The sequence below is a fragment of the Mirounga angustirostris genome, unplaced genomic scaffold (assembly GCF_029215605.1).
Source record: "Mirounga angustirostris isolate CCGP_5_RB_7025 unplaced genomic scaffold, mMirAng1.0.hap1 SCAF_17, whole genome shotgun sequence".
Lineage (NCBI taxonomy): Eukaryota > Metazoa > Chordata > Mammalia > Carnivora > Phocidae > Mirounga > Mirounga angustirostris.
Genome location: NW_026991725.1, coordinates 28,280,279 through 28,298,033, shown reverse-complemented (window position 1 = coordinate 28,298,033; position 17,755 = coordinate 28,280,279). Strand labels below are relative to the sequence as shown.

The following is a 17,755-nucleotide window of genomic DNA, read 5'->3' as shown; positions in this document are numbered from 1 at the left end:
CAAATCACCCCTTATTATTTATTTTATTTTATTTTACTTTTATTTTATTACCTTGTTTGAAACTAGGCCATAAGCTATATGCCAGACTATAAGCACTGTGAGGCCAGCTTCGGTGTTCCTTTTCCTCCTTTTCCCAATCGTATGCCCCCTTCCACCAAGACCAGCGTTCAGATCCAATGGGAAAGGGAACCGGAGGGTAAATCACCCCTTATTAGTATTAAGGTTCTTAAATTTAAAATTTCTCCCTATCAAGATTATAACTAGAAAACCAGTATCACTTGCTATCAACAGAAGAAAGCCTTAAGAATGAAGCCAAGGGGCGCCTGGGTGGCTCAGTTGGTTAAGCGACTGCCTTCGGCTCAGGTCATGATCCTGGAGTCCCAGGATCGAGTCCCGCATTGGGCTCCCTGCTGGGCAGGGAGTCTGCTTCTCCCTCTGACCCTCCCCCCTCTCATGCTCTCTGTCTCTCATTCTCTCTCTCTCAAATAAATAAATAAAATCTTTAAAAAAAAAAAAAAAGAATGAAGCCAAAACAAAATATTATTAAGTTCCAGCTGGCTAGTGTTGCCTGCTCTCTTGGTAACATAGAAGGCTACCAAGTATGCAGTGTCAGAAGCACCCTGGCAGCCTGGGAGGCTTTCTCCTGACCTGTGGAATGCCAGGCCCTGTGCAAAGCACTTCACTTCTCATTTCATCCTCACAATGATGCCAGGATGGGTATTATTATTCTGCCCACTTTATAGATGAGGAAATCAAGGCACAGAACTATGTGAGGGCCAAGGTCATTCGGCTTATTAACAGTGGGGCTGTTCTTTGAAGCAAAGCAGTTCTGCTTCAGATGCATGCTCTTAAACAAGATTTGAAAAGGACCTGAAAACTTTCCCAGGATGTGATTCACTGGGACTTGATACTGTATCCACCCGCTGCCAGAAAGCAGCCTGTACACTATCCGTTGTACACATCCTGCGCTCCCGTACACCCACCGTGCTGGAGCCCCACCCTCTGTCGTTGTAGAGGAGAAAAGCAAGTGTGGAGGAGCAGTGACTTGGCCAAGGTCACACAGCTGGTAGTGTCACGGCCAGATGCTAGGCATCCTAAGTTCTCACCACTGCTCTTTTCTTCCTTCTCTGCAGTTCTGTGCTCCCTGTGCTGGGAGTCAAGACTGTTGGGGCTCTGCCTGAGCTGCTTCTCCCCTGAGCATCCCAGAGGATGCTGGATGAGCACACCAACCCCTTCCCGGGATCCCCTGCCAACACACTCATGCATGCACCAACACGTGTGCACACACAGCACACACATGCACTCTCCCAGGCAGGAGACTCCTGGCAGGGGGAGGGGTTGCTGACCTTTGTGACCTCGTCCACTGACTTTTCCATTTTCCTACTTAGAAATTCTGGGTTCCATTAGAGAGGGAAGCATGGAAGGTCTGTACCCCCTACTCTGTGGGGTCATCTCTAAGGCCTTCTTTCTCTTCCCAGTTTGCTGCGGCCCACCCCCTACTTCCCTACACTTCCCAGAATCCACCAGAGGAGGTGGTCCTAGCTCCTGGGGGATTAATCATTTTCCAAGCCGCTCAGCGCTCCCACCCTCCCTGGCCCCTCTCTACTCAGGATTCCTCCTTCTCCGTCTCTCTGCCCCAGCTCTGGCCTCTCTTCACTCCTTCTCTCCCAAATATATGCCTCTTCCAGGCCCTTTCCCCCTCCTGCCAACTCAGGGCCTCTGTGAGGGCAAGGCTGACTTCTCCCTTCAGACTGGGGCTCCCTGAGGGCAGGGCTGTTGTTCCCCTCCTCAGACCAGGGGCCCACCCATTTCAGTAGCCAACAGCATCAGCCCCATTTCCCCTGGGCTGGTGGGGCAGACGCCAGCTGGGGAGCTGCTTCCCACTGCTTTGGGCTTTAGCCCAGAGGGCCGTGTCCCCAGGCAGCCAATGGGCCCAGGGATATCCTGAGTAGATGATTAACTCCAGGCCCAGTGACCCTGGGGCCACTGTGTCCTCACTGCCTCTCCCTGGGGGAAGGCCAGCCTCTGGTTGGAGAACTGGCCCTGCTTTGTGGAGGAGATGAGTTTGGGTATATGAGGTCAACACCCCTACCTGACCCCACCCCTCTGAATTGAAGGCCTACAGGATCCCTGTGGGTCTGTGGTTCCAGCTTGAATTTTCTTTGTTCCCCTCTGAAGCAGGCCGTCGTTTTGTTTTTCAGAGTAAAGCTTGTTGTCAATGTGCCCAGAATCAGGATCCTGTCTTCTCACCAGGCCCTGGGTCATGGAGATGCTGGGACCAGACACAACCTTCCAACCCCTCCAGACACTTCCCCTCGGCACAGGCCACAGCCTTGAGCACAGGAGCTGGTTTGAAGGGCCAAGGCTGTCCCTCCTACTAGAGCCCTCCTTAGCTGCCACTCAGGACAGGTGGGCGTGGAAGTGACAGGAAGCCGGGCAGGTGAGGGGCCAGGGGTGACAGCTGACAGTTCTAATCACAGCACCTGAGGGGAGATACACACACACACACACACACACGAGTACACAAATGTAGCATCCCACACCAGCCACTGAGATGCACGCAGAAACACAGATGTGGAGACACACAGGTGTACGGAGATACACAGAACACATGGAGACCCACACCATCCATTCTCACACAGATGTGCACATAGAGAGATACACATATATAGACACAACAGGTGTACAGAGAGACACCGGTCCACCCAGACACACATTTGCACGCAGAATTGTGCATGCTTATGTGCGCAGCGACCATGTCATACATAGGAACACGGACACACACACATGGATAGGTGCTGAGAACACGCAAATACACACCCAGCTGTCATCAGGGACAACTACAGGGGCACTTAGATCTGGAGACAGGAATGTACACACACACACACACACACACACACTACATACAGAGTTACAAGCAGACACCCCACCTGAGGTCATACTCATCTACCCACATAGAGGCACAGAGCCATACTCATTCACATGCCGTAATGGCATCTGCCGTGGGCGAAGTGGCCAGTAAACACTGAATGAACAAATGAATGAAGAGAAGACAGAAGGAAAGATGTAGGGCCCTGTGGAAAGGGAAGCCTGGCTCTGTGGACTATCGTGGGATTGGCCCTAGGACTTCCCAGCAGCCCCAAGGGGACCCTCTCCATCTGTGAGGAGGAAGAGCCCAGTGGGAGAGTACACAGGCCTCGGTCAACCGCGGTGTTGTGAGCACATACTATGTGCCAGGTCGTGAACGGGGCGCTCTGAGGACGCAGTCCCATTTTCCCTGGCTGGAGGTCAGGAGGCCTGGCTCTGCCACTTCCTTGGCTGTAAAGGTTTGGGCAAGGCATTTAACTTCTCTGGCCTCCTGCTTTCTCACTTGTAAAAAGGGGGGAAAAAGAATAAAACTTAATCTCACTGCATAGTAGTGAAGATGAAAAGCTCTCCATGGGCACTCAGTCCGCCAAATCCACACCGTGGGAAACTATAGGGCAAGCAATCTGGTTTCTTCAACAAATGAATTACAAAGAAAAGAGTAGGAGAGAGGAGGGCGGAATTAAATGAAAAGATGTATTTTTAAAAATATTTTATTTTAAGTAATCTCTACACAACCCTGAGATCAAGAGTCACATGCTCTACTGAAGCCAGCCAGGTGCACCAAAAAGACAGACAGATTTTAGAGAGAGAGAGAGTGAGTGCAAGCTGGGGGAGAGGCAGAGGGAGAGAGAGAATCTCAAGCAGACTCCACACTGAGCGTGGAGCCTGATGTGGGGCTTAATCCCACGACCCTGAGATCATGACCTGAGCCAAAATCAAAAGTTGGTGGCTTAACCGACTGAGCCACCCAGGTGCCCCCCCAAAAGATGTATTTTTATTTTATTTTATTTTTAAAAATATTTTATTTATTTATTTGAGAGAGAAAGTGTAAGAGAGAAAAAGAGATCATGAGCAGGGGGGAGGGGTAAGAGGGAGAAGCAGACTCCCCGTGGAGCGGGGAGCCCGATGCAGGGCTTGATCCCAGGACCCTGGGATCCTGACCTGAGCCGAAGGCAGACACTTCACTCACTGAGCCCCACTCAGGCACCCCCCAAAAGATGTATATTTTTAAAGATTTTATTTATTTATTTGACAGAGAGAGACACAGCAAGAGAGGGAACACAAGCAGGGGGAGTGGGAGAGGGAGAAGCAGGCTTCCTGCGGAGCAGGGAGCCCGATGCGGGGCTCGATCCCAGGGCCCTGGGACCACGACCCGAGACGAAGGCAGATGCCCAACAACTGAGCCACCCAGGCACCCCAAAAGATGTATTTTAAAGTCTCTTTTAATCCTTATTTGAATTCTGAATCAAACAAGCCATAAAAAATGAGACAATTGGAAAAATTTGAGCACAAAGGATATTTGATATATTAATTTTTAGGTGTGCTATGATTGTGTGTTGTTTTTAAAACTACTCCATATACTTTAGTGTGCATCCTGAATATTTATAGATGAAATGATAAGATGTCTTGCATTTAGTTCAAAATAACCCTGGAGGGGAGAAACTAGGGGTGGGGGGACAGAAGCAATAAGACTCGCTCTGAGTCAGGAGTCGGTATTTGTTAAAGCTGGACAATGGGTACAGGGGATCATTATACTATCTATCCACCACTATGTATGATTGGACAAATGAGAAAATTCAATGAATTCCCATAGGTGCAAGTTACCAGTCTGACAGGTGAAACACTCCATAAAAGCGAGCTTGCTTCTTCCATGAGTAGTTTTCCTTCAAGGCACAGATGCGTGAAATAGTAAATACTCCACAAATACATAATTTATAGATTTAAGAATTTTGGTTCCAGGGGCGCCTGGGAGGCTCAGTAGTTAAGTGTCTGCCTTCGGCTCAGGTCATGATCCCAGGGTCCTGGGATCGAGCCCCGCATCGGGCTCCCTGCTCGGCAGGAAGCCTGCTCCTCCCTCTCCCACTCCCCCTGCTTGTGTTTTCTCTCCCGCTGTGTCTCTCTCTGTCAAATAAATAAAATCTAAAAAAAACCAACAAGAATTTCCGTCTTGTCCAGCAGGGGACTCCCTACTCTCCGCCTCTTCTGGTTGCTTGCGGTGCGGGTTTGTGAAAAGGAGGAAGTTATCCGCAGTGTGAGGGAGATGTTGCTGGCCTGTTCGCGTCTGCTAGAGACCTTCTCGGAGATGGCACACACACACACAGACACACACACACAGAGACACACGGAAGAACCTGTCCATAACCCTATGATAGTCTTCCTACAGTCTACAATTTCTGGGGACTGGGGCTATTTAGGAAAGGCTACTGTCTTAAAGTTAATGATGGCAAACTCTTCGTCAGGTATGTTCTAAGCACATGATACGTATCCACTTATTTAATTCCCACACTCACACCACGAAGTCGGCGTGACGATTATTACAGAGATCCCAGGAGAGGGATTTTAGACAAGTGGAGATAAAATACTTTCAGGGCACAAGTAGAGCTTCCTAGTGGACAGGTGGAAAAGGATCCTGGAGCTCAGGAGAGAGGTCAGGGATGGAGAGACCCTGAGCATGGCCACCAGCTAGCTGCCAGGGAGGGGCTGGAGAAAGCGGAGAGCACATTGGAGAGGTAGAAGAGGGCCCACCAGGAGTCACCCGGAATCCATAGGTAGAGATGGTTCAAGAAGAAAGGGGCAGCCCACAGCATAGATGCCTCAAAACCTGAGAAAAGGCCACTGGTTTCACTTATCACTGACTTTCCCATTTCAGTGTGTGTGTGTGGGGGGGGACGTAGAGTGGGAAAGCCAGGTGGCAGATGGTTGGGGAGGGGCCTGGGATGAGCCCACAGGAACTCCTGGAGGAATTGTGGCTGGAGAAAGAAGCAGAGCCTCCGTATTCAAAGCATGGTTCATAGCATCACCTGGGAGCTGGTTGGAAATGTGGAATCTGGGGCCTGCTCTAGGCCTACTGAATTAGCATCTGCATTTTAATGAGGTCCCCAGGAGATTCTATGAGCATTAAAATCTGAAAAGTACTCGTGCAGAGATGTAGGTTGGTCTCTAGATGTGAAGAGAGGTGACATTCAATATGGGGATGTCCCTAGTGAGTTTGAGGTCAAGGAGGAGATAGAGGGAGAGGTGAAGACCCTGGGGTGGAGCTGAACTTGGGGGTGTTGTGTTTATGGCTTCGTGGGGGTTGAGTGTTGTGTGGGACTCATGGGTAGGGTTAGGGGGTGTAGCGCTGGGTGGTACTTCTCTGTCCCATGGCTGAGAGCTCCCCAGGGGGAGGGGGGATATCCCCGCTCCCATCTGTGTGTTGGAAAGAGGAATGTGTAGAGGTGAGTGTGTGTGTGTGTGTGTGTGTGTGTTTGAGGTTTTTGGCATGTATGAAGGGGGGAGATGTGGGGCAGAGCTCATGTGTATCTTTTGTATGTTTTTGTGTTTTTATAAGTTAGAAGTCAACGAATGGAAGTTTCATACGGTCCATCCTATTATGTGCATGTCCCAAGGCGAAATTGATGCGTAGGCAGGGAATTGTGGATTATCAGGGCTTAGGAAACTGTCCTAAGCTTGAACAGCCCTCCTGCTGGACTCAGGGAACTCAGGGCCCTACCCGACCTGTCCTCCGTGGAGAAGGACGCGGGTTCCGCTGCCCGCCCGCAGTTTGTAATTACACACTATTGCCACGAGAGGGCAGTGTCGGCCCGGCCGGCGATAGGAGGACGGAGGGAGCTCCCAGCGAAGTTACAGCGATCTGTTCGAGGGGGCGAGTGAGAACCGGTCCGGAGCAGCGGGTTGGGGGGCCGACTCTTGGTGCCTTTGTGCCCAGGCTTGCCGCCTCCCCCTCCCCGGGCTCTGGCTGCCCCCACCCCAGCCAACGCCCTTCCAGAGCCACCCCATCTTCCCGCGCCGCTCTCGCATCTCGATACCCCCAACCCTCCTGCAAGTAGACCAGCCCGGGAGTGGGGGTGGGGTGGGGTGAGGGAGTGAGGATGCAGCCAAAGGGGGAGTCAGGGGCAAAGGCGTTGAGGGGAGTGGGAGGTTTTATTGGGGGCAAAGGTGGGAGGAGGGGGCTCAGGCTTCCTCAATCGGGACACACGAAGGGAGCGCCCACTGTGGACCGGGCAGGGTGCTGGGCGAGTGGACCCGGGGACACAGGGCTCGGCCCTTGCCTTGACTTGGGGTCAGGGGCCCTGGTTTTGAGTCCCAGCCTCACAGACTGGTCTCAGGCTGGCTTTGAGCAAGACCTTCACTCCCCCTGCAGGGGTTCGCCTTTTCATCTTCTCAATGGGGAGAAAGCTGGCTTCCCTCCCGATTCACCACCGGGATTCACCGGTCTTTGCAGGTCGGACTGAGAAACCCCAGGGAAGGTACCAATGTTAGTGTGGCAGGGCAAGGGCAGGGGCGGGGAAGGGCAAAGCCGAGGGTAGCGAGGCCAGTGGTGTGGGTGCAGCTAAAGGAGACCAGGGGAGCCACTGTAAGATTTTGAGGAGTGGCCCAGTCTCAGCTGGGCTCCTAGAAGTTAAAGGATGGTGGGGAGAGGTGGTGGATCCCAGGCAGAGACCAGGGGTCTGACAGTGGGAGTGGAAAGAGGAGCTGGTGGTTACAATTAGGGTATACTTGATAAAACAACAAGAACAAAAACCCCAAAACACCAAACACCTTTTTTTTTTTTTCATTATAAAAGTAAGTTAGGAATATTACTGAAAACTGGATAAATAAAACCTATCTAGCCTACAATATAGCTGCTTTTGCATTCGGTCTTTCTTTCCAAGCTCTTTTACATTAAACAAACAAGGATGGCTGTGTTATTGTGTACCTATAAATATTTTCCTGATTTTCACTTAGGATGTCAGGAACATTTTTCATATTATGTCCTGTATTAGTTTCCTAGGGTTGCCCTAACAAAGTACCACGGGCTGGGTGGCTGAAAATAGCAGAAATGTATGGTCTCACAGGTGGGGAGGCTAGAAGTCCAAGATCAAGACGTCAGCAGGGCCACCTGAAACCTGTAGGGGCGAATCCTTCCTTGGCTCTTCTAGCTTCTGGTGTTTGCTGGCAATCCTTGGCATTCTTTGGGTTGTAGATGCACCATTCCAATCTCTGTCTTTGGGGTCACATGGCTACCTTCTCCCTGTGCGTGTCTCTTCTTAGAAGGACACCAGACATATTGGATTAAGTGCCACCCTACTCCAGTATGACCTCATCTTAATGAGTTAAGACTGCAACATCCTTTTTCCAAATAAGGTCCTAAATCAAGGTACTGGGGGTTAGGACTTCAACATATCTTTTTGGGGGACACAATTCAACCCGTCACACTTCCTAACTGTGCCTTTTAGTGACTAAGATTTCAATAAGGGTAAAATTCCCTCATCTATTCAATTAATTTCTATTATTAAACATTTGATTTGCATCCAACTTATATATGATTATAAATGTAATTACCATTTCATGCATAACATTTTCCTTTATACTGTTGAATGATTTTTTTAGGATAAATATTCAGAAGAGGGAATATCTGATCAAAGTTTATGAAAGGTTGTGAGTACATTTTCAGTTTGGGGAGAGGTATATGGTGTGAAGGGATGAAGCACAACACAGAAAAGAATTACCCACAGGCTCATCAGCCAGAGAAAGCTTCCACGAGTCTGTTGTATTTTTTTTTTTTAAGATTTTATTTTTAAGTCATCTCCACACCCAAGGTGGATCTGAAACTCACAACCCAGAGATCAAGAGTCGCAGGCCCACCAACTGAACCAGCCAGGTGCCCCCTGGTGTATATATATATATATATTTTTTTTTTTTTTTTAAGATTTTTTTTTTTTTTTTTTAATTTGAGACAGAGAGAATGAGAGAGAGAGAGCACATGAGAGGGGGGAGGGTCAGAGGCAGAAGCAGGCTCCCTGCCGAGCAGGGAGCCCGATGCGGGACTCGATCCTGGGACTCCAGGATCATGACCTGAGCTGAAAGCAGTCGCTTAACCAACTGAGCCACCCAGGTGCCCGGTGTATATTTTTATATACATTTACTACCCGTATTTTTTTTCTGAGTTAAGATCTTAAGGCAGGTAACATTTTGTATTCTGTTTTTCCCACTGAAAGTCCCAAATAGCTTCTCATCTCATTAACTTCATGATCAACTTTTGGGTGACTGCATAATGTTACACTATAGGAACATTTTTAAAAATTTATTATTGAATATGTTGTTATGATACTTCCAAGTTTTCACTCTTAGAAATAAACTGTGGTACACATTTTATGCATATATTGCTGAAATAAGTTTATTTCAGTAAGTGCCCAGAAACTGAATTCCTAGGTTAAAGTGCATAAATGCTCCTGAGTCTTTGGAAGTTGCTTTTCAAAAGGGTTGTACCAATGCACACTCATCAGCTGTGAATGGACAAGTATGTCTGTTTGCCAACCTTCCTTGCCAGCAGTGAGTTTTATCTTTTTATTTATTTTTTTTAAGTTTTGAAATCTTCCCAGGTAAAACATGGTATTCTGTTTTGTCTTTTTTGGTGACCAGCCATGCCATTTGTTCTTTTTTTTTTTATTTATTTATTTATTTATTTATTATTTATTTATTTATTATTAACATATAATGTATTATTTGTTTCAGGGGTACAGGTCTGTGATGCCATTTGTTCTTATGTTACCTTTCCTCTTTCGGAAGTTGTCTCTTCATGTCCATTTGTCTTTTTGGATCCTAATGTTTTACGTAGAGATCTGTATATTCATTTTACATATAAAAGATATTACCCTTTGTCATATCTGCCATATGGATTCTTTTTTAGTCTGTTGACTCATTTAAAAACTAGTTATTGGGAAATGCAAATCAAAACAACAGTAAGGGGCGCCTCACTGGCTCAGTTGGCGGAGCGAGCGACTCTTGATCTTGGTGTCGTGAGTTTGAGCCCCATGGTGGGCATAGAGATTAATTAAAAAAAAATAAAACAACAAACAAAAACCCCCACAACAATAAGATGCCACCTCACACACATTAGGATGCCTACTGTCAAAAACACCAAAAAGTAACAAGGGTTGGCGAGGATGCGGAGAAATTGAAATCCCTGTGCGCTGTTGGCGGGAAAGCAAAATGGTGCAGCTGCTGTGGAAACAGTACGGAGTTTCCTCAAAAAGTTAAGCTGATAGGGCGCCTGGGTGGCTCAGTTGGTTAAGCGACTGCCTTCAGCTCAGGTCATGATCCTGGAGTCCCAGGATGGAGTCCCCACATGGGGGGGGTCCCCACTCAGTGGGGGGTCTGCTTCTCCCTCTGATCCCCTTCCCTCTCGTGCTCTGTCTCTCTCTCTCAAATAAATAAATAAAATCTTTTTTAAAAAATTAAGCTGGTAGATTTTATGTTACGTGTATTTTTTTTTTTTTTTGGTGTCTATGTTATGTATATTTTGCCACAATTAAAAAAAAAAAACCTAGGGAAGAAGAAAATACAACAGGTATCCACTAAAAAAACTTAATGAATTTTACCCTGTGTAAGGTATTTCTGTGCGCTGGGCATGGAGATTATAAAAAATAAGATGTCAAGGTGCCCACGCACCATGAGGATCCAAACTGCAACCGACATTCACAACACAGTCTCATCTACACTTTGATAGAGGATGGAGGATGGAGCAGCCGGGTGCCAGGGAGCGCTCAGGGGCGATAGCCAACCCAGACTGGGTAAGGTGAGGGGTGGGCGTGAGGGGAGGGAAAGTTCCTGGTGGGCTCCATCTGGGACAGATTAGGAGCGAGCCTGGCAAAAAAGAGGGGGTTCATGCGTCATTTCAGTTACGCTTTTATGACACACACCTGTGTTTAACGCTTCTGTGGGCAAAGCTGTTGACCTTTCTCCTGTGATTTCGTCCCGTCCTTTATACTCATAAAGGCCTCTTCCCTCAAGAGGTCTGGCTGTGCCTGCTTCCTAATTTTCTGTGGTTCAATGTATTTTTACACGTAACTCCTTAGTCTACTTGGAAATGTCTTTGATGATGGGCGTGGGGTCCAGGGGGAGGATAAGGGACCCCAGTGGGAGGGCAGAGAGGCAGAAAGGGGATGTCGGCCGGCTGATACTGTCTTCATTCTGCTGTCCTCCTTCCTGGCATGGTGACTCTGGGACTTCTACACCGTTGGCCCTCTTTCCTCCCTGTGGTGGTTTGAGGTGATGGGTGGGGTGGGTATGTAGCAGAAGCCCTGGGTGATTGGAGGTGATGATCCAGTAAGACCCTGCTGGCCTTGAAGCATGAAGGATGCAGGGCAGACTGCTGTAAGGACTTCCAATATAGGGATTGAACAGGACGGGATGGAAGCGTATGTGCCATCACTGCTACTCAAGCTATCACTCTGTCTCAGTTTCCCCCTCCTTATAAATACAGTTGACCCTTGAACAATGTGGGGTTTAGGGATGTCAAAAATCTATGTATAACTTTTGACTCCCAATACCCTACTGTTGACCGGAAGCCTTATAGATAACAGAAAGAGTCGATAAAATAAACATAATTTTATAATTTAGATGTACTATATACTGTGTTCTTACAATAAAGTAAGCTAGAGAAAAGAGAATGCTATTAAGAAAATCACAAAGAAGAGAAAATATATTTACAGTACTGTATTGTATTTACCAAAAAAACCTGCGTATAAGTGGATCCGTGTAGTTCAAACCCGTGTTGTTCAAAGGTCTTGGATAATTTTATTTATCTGCTTGTTCACTTGTTTTAGGCTGTGTTCTTGCTGGACCATAAGTTCCTAGAAGGCACGCATCTTGTCCATCTTGTTCCCTGTCGTATTCCCAGTGCTCGGAGTAGGGGCTGGTACTGAGCAGGTGCTCCTGGAGCATGGGGTGAATGAATAAGAGGAAAGAATGACCTCTTTGTGCTGACCCCTGGGGGTGGAAGGAAGCCAGGACGAGCTGCCAATCTGAGCCGTCTGTTCCAATGCCTGTGGGCAGATTGCTGGATGAGGGTCTGAGGATTGGGACCCCCCAATCTGGGGCAGACCCTTTATGGTCTGGTTTTAGGGCCTGCACTCCTGCATTCTGGGGGGGGGAAGGGGGCTGAGGGTCCTAGGGCGTCTCCCACCCACAAATGCCCTTTTAGCTGAAGCTGGGGCTGGGCTGGAGATGAGGCAGAGGCTGGGCCTCTGTCTGGGTCCAAAGGGACGGGGCTGGGGCAGGCAGGGCTGAGTCAGGAAGGCGGCTGTTCCTGATGAAGTTTCCTGTCTCAGGGGCTCAGAGACATTCATTACAGCCAGGAGGAGAAGTAATTAAGCCAGAGAGCAGCAGGGATAGGGGGAGAGGGAGGCCTGGTTTTCTCAGGAGGCTCCTGATAAAATTAATAAGGGCAGAGGAGGGGAGGGCTATGCCCAGTCTGGGAATATTGGTAATAGAGTCGTGGCTTCAGGGCCGGAGTCGCCCACATCTGTGCTGACCACCAGAGGAGTGGACGCAGAGGCCCGAGGAATATGTCGCCATCTGGCTCCATGAGGGCAGCCTGAGACAGAGGAGAGCGCGGATCAGGGCCCCATTGGCCTGAGCTCTTGCCCCAGTGTCCATTTACCTGCTGTGGGACTGGGGCAAGTTGCCTAACCTCTCTGAGCCTCAGTTTCTTTATCAGTAAAACGGAGCTAATAACGCAGACCTTACAGGATTGCAGTGGGGCGTCAATGGGACACGCTCAGCAGGGTGCCCGGCATGCTGCAGACACACGTGGAGCTGGGATTCAAGAGACAGTTTGTGGTGGGTGGGCGTGAGAATCCATCCACATGTGAGCGGGTGACGGGGTGGAGGGGCAGGAGTGTGTGGGCTCCCCCGACATTGGCTCGTGGTTCTGAGTCCTGGGGCAGGCATAAGAGCCCCAGCTATGGTTTAACGGACCTCTGCTCTGTGGTTTTCTCCATTTTCTGTGGTCCTTGCAATGGCCTTGCAAGGGTATTATTCCCATTTACAGATGAGGGAAACTGAGGCTCAGAAAGGCAAAATCAGTGGGCTGTAGAACTGAGATTCCCGTTTAGGCCTGTCTGGGGCCACAGTCCTCAAAGGATCCTTTCCTTTGGGCTGCAAGAAACCCAGTCTTGGGGGGAACCATGGGGAGCAATGGGGGCACCTAGCCTCCTCCACAGATACCCCAAATGCCTCCCCTCTTGGACATACACTTGGGTATGTGTCTTCAGGAGAGAAAGAGCTGGACGCTCACCTCTCTTTATGGGCCAAGGGGCCCACCCTGTTGCCTACTCCTGGCCAACCTTGGGTCTCTCCTCCTCCCAGGCACTGAGCCTGGCCTCTGCTCTTTTCTCTGCTGGTACCACAGCCCTTCTGGGCTCTGGTCCTTCCTTGGGCCTCATTCCTGGCTGGAGGCTGGAGAAAGTGGGGAGAGGGGGCCAGGCTTTGGCTCTAGGGCAGGGAGGTGACAGGCAGAAGACATTAGGTTATAGTCCTGAGGCCTTCTGACAAGATGGGGAGAGGGGACAGGGAGCTGGTGGACAGGACGAATTCCCACCCTGCAGGGGGCAGGCAGGAAAGAAGGGGTGGCAGCAGGTGGGGTTTAGGTGAGAAACCCGTGGGCCAGGCAGGCCAGCCTAGGGGCAGCTCTCAGGAAGTCTGGGGATCCCATGAGGAGGAAGTGGGGTCTCCCACCCCTGAGCAAATGTCAAAAATATGGTTCCCTGGCTGGGGCTAGAGTGCCAAGAAAATAAAGAGAACAATGTTTTATGGATTATACATTTTGTTTTTAATTATTTTAATTATTTTATTTTAATTATTTCTTGTTTTTAATTTTCTCAGTTAAAACTTTTCTGATTATAAAAGTAATATCCATTGCAAATTATAACAATTACATAAAAATATAAAGAAAAAATAACCCGTAGTTCCATCCCAAGAGATGACTATCCTTGACATTTTTAAAAGATTTTATTTATTTATTTGAGAGAGAGAGTGAGCGAAAGAGCAGGAGTGTGTGTGGGGGGAGGGGAGGCAAAAGGAGACTCCCCGCTGGGCAGGGAGCCTGACAAGGGCTAGATCCTGTGAGGACAAGGGCCTAGATCCTGGGACTATAGGATCATGACCTGAGCCGAAGGCAGATGCTTAACCGACTGAGCCACCCCAGCTGCCCCCATCGTTGACATTTTTATGTACAGAATATCCCTGAGAGATTTCCTTCCATGTATAGACATAGACATGTGTATTTTTATAGACCTGGAGCCATTCCATATATACTATTTTTATGTACTTGGCTTTTTTCACCTGTAAGCATATGTCCTAAATATTTCCATGTCATTCAACAATTTTCTAAAATGTGATTTTTAATGGCTTCATTAACATAGTACATCTTTCATATATACTATAATTTACCCATTGTTGGATATTTGGGAATTTTGTGTTGTTCCCCTTTTTGGGTGTTTTGTTAGTTGCTGCTTTGCTGAGTATCCTCGTACTTACCCCTGGATATATCTACTGCTTACCTTCACGGAAATGGGAACCTGGATAAAAGGTAGACACCCATGACTCTAAACCAGCCTTCTGAAAATTCTCCTATAGTCTCCTCTTTAGTGTTCGCCAAGGGGCTGGTCATGGCCTGGGCAGCACTGGGTGTTAGCGCTGAAAAAAAAAAAAAAATTCTCCGTCCCCCAATTTTTTAATTGGGAAAAAAGTATCTCTTTCTTTTAATTTGTATTTCTTTGATTAATAGTAAGATAGAATAAATATTTTTCACATTTATTAGTTACTTGCGTTTTGTCCTTGCTCACTTTTTCAAACAGGGATCTGGGTCATTTCTTTATTGATTTGTAGGTACTCTTTCTATATTCCAGACCTTAATGCTTCTTTGGTTGTAATGTGGTAAATATGTTTTCTTAAGTTTGAGGCCTGCCTTTTATTTTAGTTTTTTTATTATATAGAGAAGTGTTACATTTTAATGTAGTCCAACTTATACAATTTTTGATATATTTATTTCACTTGTTTTTGTATTGAGAAGGGCCTTTTCTTTTATCACCACTTTCCTACAAGTTTGGAGGAGGAACAAAGTCATGCCCAGTACCACCGCCTCATGCAACCAGACTGGATTTAATTAAGAGCAAAATCGAGATTTAACGATCTGACCAAGCCCCGGTCTAGACTTCGGCAATCAATTTCAGTGACCTCAGAGCCTACTCCGTGCCTGCCACCCAGATACCAGCTGCTTCCTCCGCTGTGCCTCATGGTCTTCCTCTGTAAACTGACGAGGCTGGACTAACCCGCTGGCCTCTCAGGAGGAGGTCCCTGCAGGCTCCGGGTTCAGACAGCGCCAAGTTCAAATCCATACGCTAAGGTTTCCACCTAAGTAAGCAGTTTCCACCTCCGCAAAATGGGAATAGTAACAGTGCCTCCCTCACCGAGTGGTTGGGAAATTGTTGCGAAAATGAAATCAGATGATTGTAATGCTTCTCAGGCAGCGCCCCAGTTAAGCGCCCCGCGCCCCAGTTAAGCCTCGGTCAAATCAGATACTAGTAGTAGTACTAATAGTAGTGTTTAGGAATTCCTGACCAGCCTCCTGCTGCCACCCCCTGGGAATCCAGGTCAAGACGTGGGTCCCTGGCTGGGTCGCCGCCACCAGGGGAAGGAGGCCCGGGCAGACAGACGAGCCCCGGGCCGCCAGGGCTGGTGGCTGAGGCCGGGCGGGGTGGGGGGCTCCCCCGGGGGAAGGGGGACCAGGGCCGTTGGGCAGGGGGCGCGCAGCAGCAGCGGCACGGCGCTGGGGAGTCTCCGGCCTCCCCCCCGCCCCCCCGGTTGGGGCCCTCCTAACAGCGACCCCATCATCGCTCCGGATCCGCGGGGCGATCGGAGGCGGGCAGGGTGCCGGGAAGTGGCGGCGCCCTCCGCTCCCTCCGGTCCTTATCAGCGCCGGCCGGATGAGCGCGGCGGGGCGAGGGGGTCCGGCACTGCGCGCTGCTGGCCCTGCGGGAGATAATGTGTTTGCGGGAGATAAGCGCGGCGCGGCCGCTCGCAGGCTCTGTACACAGACGCCACTTAGCTGTGCAAACACCTGCCGCTCGCCTCGGGCTGGCGGCTGGCGCGGGACCCCCGGGCGCGGGGGGGGGGGGCGGCGTGCGGCGGGGGCGGTCACCCGCCAGCCGCCAGGGTGTGGGGTGAGCGGTGGGAAAGGGTGTGGAGTGGGCGGACCTGCGCGCGGGTGTCCCCGTGCGGCCTCTGGGTCCCTGAGGGTGAGAGCTGGGGGCGTGCCCTCGTGGCAGGGTGGGCGGTGGGTGCAGGTGGATATCTGAAGGAGTCCTCCTGTGATGTGTGAGCCCTTGGGGTAACAGCCCTCACACCCAGCCGTGTCGCCTCCAGCCAGGCCCCAGGGATGTATCCACTACTCCCTACCAGGTGTTGCCTTCCTCCCCTTGGGGACAGGCACCGAGACCCGGAGGGTCCCAGAAGCTGCGGGGCTCAGGCCACCTGTGTCCTGGCAGGGCTGGGTCTGTGGGACACTGATCAGGCTCCAGAACTGGGGACTAAGTTAGAGAGGGGCTTCCCTGGGAGAGCGCCTGGAAGGTGACCACACCCTCTTGCTGCCTCCTTCATCCCAGGGCTCTCAGCTCTGCCCCCTAGACTCTCCTTAGAACCCTGTTTTCCACTCCCAGCTGCTTTCAGGACCTCAACATGCTGCTGGAGGCCACGGGCTTGGCATCCTTTTCCTTCTTAGGGTACCCCATGCCAAGGTTGTCTGAGGGACAAACCATCTTATCTAGAACAAAATGACAGCTGCCCCCAGACCAGGGAAGCCTACTCAACAGACTGGTCAGAGGCATCCAGCCCAGGCTCCCAGTTGAGCACAGAATCCAGCTTGGCCCAGCTTCAAGCATGTCTTACTGACATCTCATTAGCTTGAAAGACTGTCCAGTTCTGTCCAGTCATGCCTGTTTCTGCCACACACCCAAATCTGCTTTATTTCCCAGGACTCCTGCTTTTGCCAGAACCTTGGCTAAACCCTCTGTTTTTTGCCTGACTCCTGCCTGAAAGCAAAGCCACCAAATACTAGCATAGAGGTTGTGCGCTGCAAAAGAGCATCGAATCTCAGGGGCACCGTTCACATTGTAGACATAGAGTAGTGTATATGAGCATGCGGTGATCTCTCCATCAAATGCTTGCTCAGCAAGGGAGCCCCCACCTACAAAATACCACACAGGCACCCAGGGCCTTACGATATGAGAGTTAAGTGGGCAGGGCACCTGGTTGGCTCAGTCCGTGGAGCGTGCAACTCTTGACCTCGGGGTTTTAAGTTCGAGCCCCACGTTGGGTATGGAGATTACTTAAAAATAAAATCTTAAAAAAAAATAGTGACATTCACACAATGGAATATTATGTAAGATGAGAATGAACAAGCTATATGTTATACATATAACAACAGGGTGAACTTCACAAACATAATGTGGCCCATAAAGAGCTGGACACTTAACACTTACCATGTGCTTCCATTGATAGGTTTGAAGTAAGGATAAGTGATTACCCTCAGCAGGGAAGTGACGGGAAGGGGGGCAATAGGAGGACTTCTGGGGGACTGGTAATGTGCTCTGTCTCTTATACTGGGTGCTGGTTACACTGGTGTGTTTAGTTTGTGGAAACCCATTGAGCTGAACACTTACAGTTTGTGCATAATAAGTATGGGTGCTATTCTCCAATAAAAAAAGTTGAAAAAAATTTAAAGCATTTAGAGAGGGGCACCTGGATGGTGCAGTCGGTTAAGCGTCTGACTCTTGGTTTTGGCTCGGGTCATGATCTCAGGGTAGTGAGATCAAGCAAGCCCTCTTCAGGCTCCTAGTCACGC

General features: G+C 49.4%; 1 protein-coding gene and 1 non-coding gene across 2 annotated transcripts in view; one reads left to right on the top strand and one right to left on the bottom strand.

Annotated features, from left to right (window-relative positions):
• PYY (peptide YY) overlaps window positions 1–17,755 on the top strand; it is a 57,960-nt gene that overhangs the window by 20,749 nt on the left and 19,456 nt on the right. The gene's annotated exons all lie outside the window — the stretch shown is intronic.
• On the bottom strand, window positions 51–198 carry LOC123854816 (small nucleolar RNA SNORA61). The gene has a single exon (XR_006793374.1). It is a non-coding gene; the product is annotated as a small nucleolar RNA SNORA61 (small nucleolar RNA).